Genomic DNA, 9,820 nt, shown 5'->3' with positions numbered 1-9,820 from the left:
TTTATCATCGATTATTTTAGTTCCTTTAATATGTATACAAGACGCAATACTTTTTAATTGAATAATTTCTAATTCCTTAGAGGTGCAGTATTCCTTATCAGCGTAAGCATACAATTTTTTATAACTAAACGCAGACTATTTTATAAAGATTTTTTTATCTTTTTTTATAAATGATGTTTCTGATTCCACTATGTTTTGTTGTTTTTTTTCCCTTCATTCACAATAAATTTTGTACTTAATGAATTATTTCATTTCATTTTCAATTTTTAGATATGGAATTTTTTCATTTTTATTTCAATTGATCATTACATCCTGCCTTGTCCTGTGTTTCAATATTTATGTTAGCACTTATTTTAACTATCATTTCTGCTTCTCAGTTCTTAATTTTAATTAATAAGTTTTCCTTGTAGTTTATTTCTTTCTTTTTTCCTGATTGTTAGGTACTAAATATATTCTGATTTTAATCATTAAATTTTTTATATTTTGTGATTTTAATAAATCTTGAGCTTATTATAATTAGGTTTTACTTAGTTTAAAATAATTGTCTTAACCTCAATAAACTTATATTTGTTAGTTTCTTTTTGTTTTGGTTTAGTATTAGTCACTCAAAATAATATTTTTATTAATTTAGTGAATTTACCATCATAATTTATATATTTCTATCTGTTTACACAATCTCTTGCTATTTTTAAAATAGAAAATTTTAATATTTAATCTGAATTCTTTGAGTTTTTCTTTATATTCTTAAAAGCTTATGTGAGGTGATTAAATGCAATTTAATTTTAATTAAATACAGATTATTTGTATTAAACATTTTTTTTTTTTAGTTTTTTTAAAAAATTTTTTAAAGGATGACTGAGTTGAAGAAAAGCTATTAATTTCTTTAATCTATTATTATTAATCTATGTTTTTATTTGATGATAAATAATCATTTTTAAGGTCCTTAATTTCTACAAAAAAAGTCCTTAATTTTTTTGATAAAAGTCCTTAAAAGTGCTTAACTTTTGCTTTGATAAAAGAGTGGGAACCCTGTTAAAATATCGTCAGCATTAATTTGAACGATTTATATTTAAGGTTAAGTCTTTGAACTATTATGGTTGAGTATGCGAAATCATTATGCCAATCATGAGCTTAGATTAAAAGTTATTCTGAGCGTTCACACACAGTATATCAAATTTGACCATTTTAACGTGAACTGGATTAGAACACCCGTCTCCCCTTATAAACAAATTATTCATTTGGTCTAAAATAAATTAAACTCATATTACATTATAAAATATGCCTACTTTTTCCACATTAATTTAGAATCTAATTACATTTTTCCATTGACAAGTATACGTAATTTTCATTTGAAATATTCTATTTCAAATCAATTCATTAAAGTGACTTATCTCATGATAAATAAAAATCCCATTGTGTTGTTACAACATTTTCATTAATCTATAAATGGAAAGGGATTGGCGAAGGCTGTAGCAGATTTAGCGTTACCCGGGTGAACGACAAGGAGGTCTGACACACTACACCCCAAAATAGTACTCTGGGTCGGACCGATTGTGCTACCTATTTGGGCATAACTCTTGATACCAAACTGATCTGAACTAAATACATAAATCAAGTGGCAGATAGCGTGACAAATCGCCTTGGTCTATGGAAACGTCTCGCTGGAATGAAGTGGGGTTTATCCTAAAGTGTCATTGCTTCCACCTTTACTTCTTACATTAAACCAGTATTTGCCCAAGACAAATTTTATGATGGTTTTTCTTTGATGGACCAACATAAATATGATGGTAACCATCATGAATTTCCATCAAAAACCATCATATTTTATGATGGTACCAACAAGACTGACCATCACCTCATATTAGGAATTGGAACAAATTTATGTTGGACCAACATGAACAAAACCACCATGGTATGATGGTATTTTCCGATAGTCCAACAAATAAATCCATCAAGAACCAACATGGTTTGATGGTAGTTTTCGATAGCCCAACAAAAAAATTAATCAGGAACCAACATATGTTGTTGGTCTCAACTTATATTCCATCAAAAACCATCTTAATTCCTGATGGTACCTACAAGATTGACCATCACCTCATATTAGGAATTGGAACAAATTTTTGTTGGGCCAACATAGACAAAACCAACATAGTTTGATGGTGTTTTTCAATGGTCCAACAAAAAATCCATTAAGAACCAACATAGTTTGATGGTATTTTTTGATGGTCCAACAAAAAAATTTATCAGGAACCAACATATTTTGATGGTATTTTTCAATGGTCCAACAAAAAAAAATCCATCAAAAACCAACATGGCTTGATGGTATATTTTGATGGTCCAACAAAAAAATTTATCAGGAACCAACTTATTTTGATGGTATTTTTTTCAATGGTCCAACAAAAAAAAAATCCATCAAAAACCAACATGGTTTGATGGTATTTTTTGATGGTCCAACAAAAAAATTTATCAGGAACCAACATATTTTGATGGTATTTTTCAATGGTCCAACAAAAAAAAAATCCATCAAAAGCCAACATGGTTTGATGGTACTTTTCAATAACCCAACAAAAAAAATCCATCAAAAACCAATGTGGTTTGATGGTATTTTTTGATGGTCCAACACAGAAAATAATCAGGAACCAACTTATTTTGTTGGTTACCAACTTACATTCCATCAAAAACCAGCTTAATTTCTGCTGCCACCATCAAGACTGACCATCACCCCATGTTAGAAAACCTACGTGTGTTGATGGTTTCCAACTTAATGTCACAAAAAAACCATTTTATTCTTTGGTACCATCACTTCATATTAGAATTTGGAACAACCTATGTTGAACAAATATGAGCTAATCCAACTTTGCTCCATAGTTTAACAAAACACAAATGAACGAATTTCAACAACAATCATACTAATTCTTGATTATACCGTTAAGACTAGCCTTTACCCATATTTCAGTTTGTTTGTTGGTACATAAAAAACCAATATATATTGCTGTTTTCATTATGGTGAACCACTAAGTACATCGTAAAAAAAAATTGGCTGGTTACAACTATAACTTTTCACAATCCATGTATTTTTTAATAAGCATGATTAGAACATCCTTACGTTAGTCCAATTTACATTTGAAAATAATATATTAAGTTTTATTGTATGGAATACTATGTCAATATCGGCTATGATTATGTAGAAGTTTCATTATAATATTGAAATTAAATTAAGCAAAGTTAAAGCTTGATACTCTTATCATTTGGCGGACCCTAACTTACAGAAAGTTTTTTTTCCTACATTTAAAACAAGATAGCATTCCATAATTTATTTTTAATTTAACATTAAGATTGAAGAGAAAAAAAATTTCCTATAGTATATAAGTACAATTTACAAAAAATATATAATGGATTTCAAAAAATAGAATTTTGATAAATAAAGACAAACATGTAAATTGAAAACATTTATTTAAATACATTTAATACATTTATACTTTTAATAATTTTTTTTAACACATATAATCTACAAAAGTATTTGACATACATAAATGTTGAATTTCAATATACAATATTGATGAACTTCGTTCCCATAAATTCTCGAATTATAACTGCAAAATAAAAAAATCAAATTAAAACACATAAGATAAACAAATGACAGTAGCTGTTTGCTTATTTTTATGCTGAAAATAATAACAGGTCTGCCAGCTTATAAGCATTTTAAAAAATATTTTATAAAGTGGTGGACATTTAAAAATCAAAGCTTTAAAAATTTTTGTTAAATTTGCCAACAGCCTTAAAACAAAAGACCTAGAACAAAATCGCATTGCATATGAACGAATTTATGAGTATTGGCATGGAAAATTGGCTAAAATAAATAGAAAATAATATCCTAAAACATAAACTTATGTAGCACTAGAATAAATATTTGAAAAAAAGCGTAGAAAGTTGACAGTCCTGTAATAATAATGAAAACATATAAAATAAATATAGTTCTGGGAGAAAATATTGCATAATTTTTAACACTAGAAAAACTGAACATTGCTGTATACCTTAAAAAGACTGAGGGGGTTAGTGATTACACATCCAAAATCTTAATATAATTATTTAATAAAAGTATATTATAGGCTTGATCATTGAAATTCTGTGGTATTTCATTCTAATTAGTTAATGAATATATTTGATTAAACTAAACACTGTATTTTTAACATGTTTCTATATTGCTAAGGCATGAATGATTAAATAAGCACTTAAATTGGAACAATTTATGGAAGGTCAGAAATACTCAGCACTTTCAGTAAGTTAGTGTTTGAATGAACAAGTACAGCATCTCTTTAATTTTTTTTCAATCCTAACTTATTGGAAATTCTCTCCTAAAACCAAAAGTAAAATTGTTTTCTTTTGCTAAATGTTTACTTATTTAGTTATTAAACATTTAAACTCAAAAAAGGCCTCTGTAAGTAGGTAATGCAATCAAAAACGATTCCTGATTCGTTATGAGGCCACATGTGCTGCCTCCATCTGCTAAGGCTATTTTAGTTTTGATATCACTTACATCATACTATTCTAACACCTTTTTACTGAACTAAAAAATCTTAAATATTCAGAACTAGAAAATTACATTAACTATTAACAATGTTTCAGTGGGTACCATTGAATTTTAACATTATAAAAATACATTATATCAAACCCACGTTTTCATTCAGCTACATTAGGGCAAAATTTATAATACAGTTAGTTATTGACCATGTGAAATAGTAGGATTTAATCACAAAAAATCAAATGAAAGCTAGAATGTATTGGGTTTCATAGCACAGCTATTGTAAATTAATGGCAGATGGACAAGTGTGGTATAGTAAAATTATGTTTACGGAAAGTACATGTTTTTTGCTTAAAAGAAACTTTACAAATGGTACAAGTAAAGTAATAAAATGTTTTTTGGGAGTTTCAATGAATCCTGAATGCATGAAGAATTAAATTATAAAAATAAAAGACTGTAATTATAGAGAAACCAAAAAAATATGAAAGGGGTTAATTTGGCTTCTTTTGTCTTTCTAGTGTTAAATTTATAAGGGAAAATTGTTTTAAGGAAAAGAAGTAATCAGTAAACAAAACAATTAGAAGCTTAACAGCAGTAAAAATATGATTCCTCTCTTATTCAAAAATAAATAAATAAAATTACTGTAAAATAAATTATACATTAACTATTCTTCAATAAATATTAGCAATTAGGAAAAATTATTTTTGATGGATAAAAATAAAATATTTCATTGATTAATAAGAGAAAAAAAAGACATCTAATTTTGGCTCAACCAAATATTTGCTTTGCTATATAATATTTAAGCTTTTACAACTGTGTAAACTTTTAAATATTTTATACTTGTAAGCAATTGAAAACTATAATAAAAATAAGCTAAATAATGAAGAATTTAAATGTAGTACCTTATTACAGTTTATTGGAATGTGTTTTAAAGAATAAAAAATTAATAATATAAAAATTTGAAGTCAATTTTCCTATTTTAAATAAGATAGAAATTTAACAGACGAAATATAATCTTTAACCCATTTCTTAAAAGTTTTTGAATATATGAAAATAATAGGTATAATTATTGCTATTGCTTGGAAGAAAGTTAAAGATTAAACATTAATAAATTACAATTCTACATCTGTTTAATAAAACTGTTGCCCTGCATTAAAATGCAATATACAGTGAAACCTCCAGGAAAGATCACCTCTACGTTGAGATCTCTATTTACAACCACTTTAGGGAGGCAAGGTATTTTTTCCATGGACTTTAGCAGAGACCATAAAAACCTCTCCCAGCAATTGGGCGAAATCTCTGCACAAGATGAGGAAAAGGTCAAATAAGGAAACACAATAAAATATCAAAACAAATAAGTAGTTTAAAATGTATTCTAAATATTTGCTTGGTTTTTATTTAAAGAATTATTTCTGATGTTCTCTCAGATATCTGCAACCTCATGTTGTAATCAAATTGCACTAAATACTATAATTTAGTAATCAGAGTTGAATGATTTATTTTTGATTAATCAGTAATTTTTGTTGGATTACTTTTAGCTATTTTAAGTATCTAAAAAAAGTTAATTAGAAAAAACTCAGCATCTCAAACAAACAAATCCCTTCTCATCTTTTACAGCTGATTTTTATGAAGAAAAAAAATTAAATGCTAACTTAAAAACATAATTTCTTATTTATTTATTTAAAATAACTATACCATACATAGTTGGTACATTTTGTTTCACACATAATTATATTAGAAGGGATAATTTCTATTAACATAAAATTTTATTCACCCATCCACTTTTCACGACATCAACACAAGGAACATTTCAATACCAAGAGAATGACAGTCTATAATTAAAATTGTTTGCGAAAAATCACATAACTTTGAGTCGATGAAGGTAACACCTCTAAGAACAACCAACCTCCATTCCCAAGTCCATTTTACCGAGAAACAGAGAGTGGTCTCTCCTGAGAGGTTTTCATTGTATAATTATGTCCATTATGTGAGATGCAATTCTTACTAATTTCGTTAATTTTTGCAAACAAACTATGAAGTCTTAGAAATAAGATATACAAATTCTTAAGTCCAGAACAGTAAGCCGGAAAAATGACTTCAATGCTCCAAAAATTATTAGTAATAAAATAATAAGGTTGTCCTAAACGAAGACTTTAACAAAAAAGCAAACGATCAGTTAACTAAATATAAAATATTCAACTAATTATCTGGTGACAAAATTGTCACTTCATTCGATTTTTTCAAGAAAATTTTAAAAGACAAAATAAGTTTAAAAAAACTAAAAGCAATGGTAGTGACAACAGTAAGAAAAAATAGGACACATTAAAAATATTTATTTCCAAAAGAAATGTCAAGCGTTTGACTCAGCTTATAATTTCTTTAACAGAATTTTCTTTTTGTTTCTAATGCTACAAAAAACGCACAACATTTTTTTAAAAATCTTATTTTAAAAATCATTTCGAATACTGAGAAACAAAAACATTATAAATTATTAGAAATGAAATGAGGCTTTAGTAATGCTACAGCTCTGGCCCATACCACTATGTGACTGTGATTTGCAATTTGTTGAAAATTTTCCAAATAACAACTCTTAATGCTATGCAAAAACTCAAATTAATACTTATGTCAGATATTGAAATTTTGATTCACAAGTACGATGGCGACAAGTAAATTGGAAACCTTATTTTTAAACCTTAATTACTTCAGGTTTTTTTAAATTTTTGTAAACAAAGTGCTTTCCAGGATCTTGTATATTTTAGAAAGTTTCGAGTTTGATATTTTTAGATATACAGAAATCACTCCAGATTATGAAATAAAAGTTAGACATTATAAAAAGAAATTTACACATTTAATTGAAGAAAAATTAAAAAAAACTTCTTAATTCTAAATTTTAAAATGAAAATGATTATTTTTTGCACTAACAAAACTTACCCATCCTCTCAAACAGATGAATGGAAACTAAATCCTAATGATCAACAGATTCTACGTTCAAATGTTCCTTTTAACTCATCCAAAGTAATGAACTGAAAAGAAAGTCAATTAATAGAAAAAAATAAATTGCATTTTGTTGCCCTAAATAGGAAATACCTTGTTTAGAATGGAATGAACATTTTAAAAGAAATATTTATGTTTACAACAATTTTCAACAAATTACGCTTGTATAAGGATAATAAAATGGTAATAAACAATCTTAAAATTGTAGTAAATTTTCAGTCACTTTACAGAATATAAACAAAAATGTGAATGTGGGTATCGCTATCAGAACATTTGTCGTTCATACAATTGATAAAATAGCAGGAGTGAATTTAAAGTAGTTTTATAGTAGTTTAATTAAAGTAGTTTAATTGTTAGATACTTTATCCTTAACTGCTTTACATAATATAAATGTGTGCATTGTGGATAACAAAAAAGCTCACATCAAACTATCAAGAAAGATCATAACAATAAAATGAGAGAGAAAAACAAAATTGCTTATTAATGTTTAGAGCATCACTAGTGTTGTAGGATACCAGTCTTAAAATTTAGTCTCAAAAGTTACGTGCTCAGTGACTTAATTCTAAGATTCGGGACACAAAGCCTTATTGCAACACTTTGGGCTACCTAAACCCCTTTCGAATCTCAATCTCAGAAGAGATTGTCTCGTGAGATTCAGTCAGACGCATAAACATATGTCTTTCCATGCGACGGAGGTTCAGGATTTTGGAACTTTGCCATATGCACCGAGTGTTTGCGTACGACAATTGTATTCGCTTCTGAATGACGATCTTACACCAGAGACTAAATTCAAAAGACTTTCAACAGCATTAATCACAATTATTTTATCCATCATTTTCTATGTTATAAATATCTTTTAGATAACATCAATAAAAAATTTATTTATTTATTTTAATTCCCACTGTTTATGTTAAAGACCAAGGGACTGTCTAGATTTTTCTGAAAGGTACCTGTTTCGTGAAAATTTAGACATAATTTGTGAAAATTAAAAATTATATTAAAAAATCAACATAAAAATATGGATTTATCATTTCGTATGAGACACAAAAGTAAAATTTTAAGAAAAAGTATTGTTTGAAACTACCGTTTTTCTTTAAGTTGAATTGTTGAAGGTTCCGCTAAACGGTAATAAATTTGGCTTGGACAGACCTCTGAAGACAGATAATTTTATCAATGTTTAATTATTATTTATTTTAAACAGAGAATTAATTGTTATCAAAATTGAATCTGAATAAATTAGGGAATAGATAGCGGTTAGATAGAATCTGAATAGATATCGGTTTATTTTTTATAAAAAGGGGCTGATTTATTGGTATCAAAGTTCAGGCAGAGCCTTCAAAAAACGGTTAGGGAGAATACTGATGGTAGATGAAATAATAATAGAATTCATGATTTGTCCCCAGCCAATTTATAGCTCGAGTTCACTTTTCGAGTTCACATTGCACTTTTACACAAGAAGGTAAAGAATAAAAATAAATGGAGATTTCCGTACCATGATCTGTGGAAGTATAATCGCCAAGTCTTGAAATTTCCGGGCAGTGTCCCGAGAGAAACAAAAAAAAACATTACTGAAAGGGACCAACTCGAAAGGTATAACTCATAGCCATCCCCGGGCAAACATCTACGTGTTATTTTTAAAAACATTAACAAGTTTAAAATCTACTTGGTACCTTGGCAATTGCAGTTGGCACGACAGATCACTATACGGAAATATTAAATTATCTAGAAGAAAAGGTACTGAAAATATAATTAAAAGAATAAATAATTTTATAAAAACTTACGTGATTGCACCGGCACGAGGGTGAACAGTCAACAAACAATAAGAAGTTGAGCTGATATTTTGCTGCTCGCCCCAAAAGTAAAATTTGAAAAGAACACTTAAGTACTATTCACACTGCACTCCTGATTGAGATTGACGCAGGGTCGAATGTATAGAAGCAGCAAGAAAAGCTAAAGAAACATGAATATAAAGTGTTTTTTTTTTTGCATTCATTTTCTATTAAAATATCTTTCGGGGTTCGATCCTTGACTCAGCCAAGACCCTCCGAGAGTACATGCCATGTACAATCTCGTAAAATCGGAGGAATCGAAAGTCTTGTATTCGGTCTCTTAGCTATACCATGGGTACAGGGATATAGAGAAAATTTATAATCTGAAAATAGAATCTGAAAATCCTATCATTAGATCGAAAGTTATTCAGAGTTATGATTTTGTGTGTTGACATCACCAACAAAATACTTAAATAATAAATTTAATAAGTATTTTTTAAGTTTTTACCTACTCCTTTGCAACTTTAAAATTCAA

At 27.9% G+C, this 9,820-nt stretch overlaps 1 long non-coding RNA gene across 1 annotated transcript; it reads right to left on the bottom strand.

Annotated features, from left to right (window-relative positions):
- Positions 1–3,436: 3,436 nt before the first annotated feature.
- Positions 3,437–9,408, bottom strand: LOC147800899 (uncharacterized). Its single transcript, XR_015430720.1, has 3 exons — positions 9,298–9,408; positions 7,454–7,545; positions 3,437–3,593 (listed from the first exon to the last, which is right to left on the bottom strand). It is a non-coding gene; the product is annotated as an uncharacterized LOC147800899 (long non-coding RNA).
- Between the last annotated feature and the right edge of the window lie 412 nt (positions 9,409–9,820).

Source organism: Parasteatoda tepidariorum, chromosome 12, assembly GCF_982258835.1.
Source record: "Parasteatoda tepidariorum strain Cologne lab strain chromosome 12, Ptep-v5.0, whole genome shotgun sequence".
NCBI classification, from domain to species: domain Eukaryota; kingdom Metazoa; phylum Arthropoda; class Arachnida; order Araneae; family Theridiidae; genus Parasteatoda; species Parasteatoda tepidariorum.
Note: the sequence above shows the minus strand (reverse complement) of the source record. Positions and strands in the feature narration are given on the sequence as shown.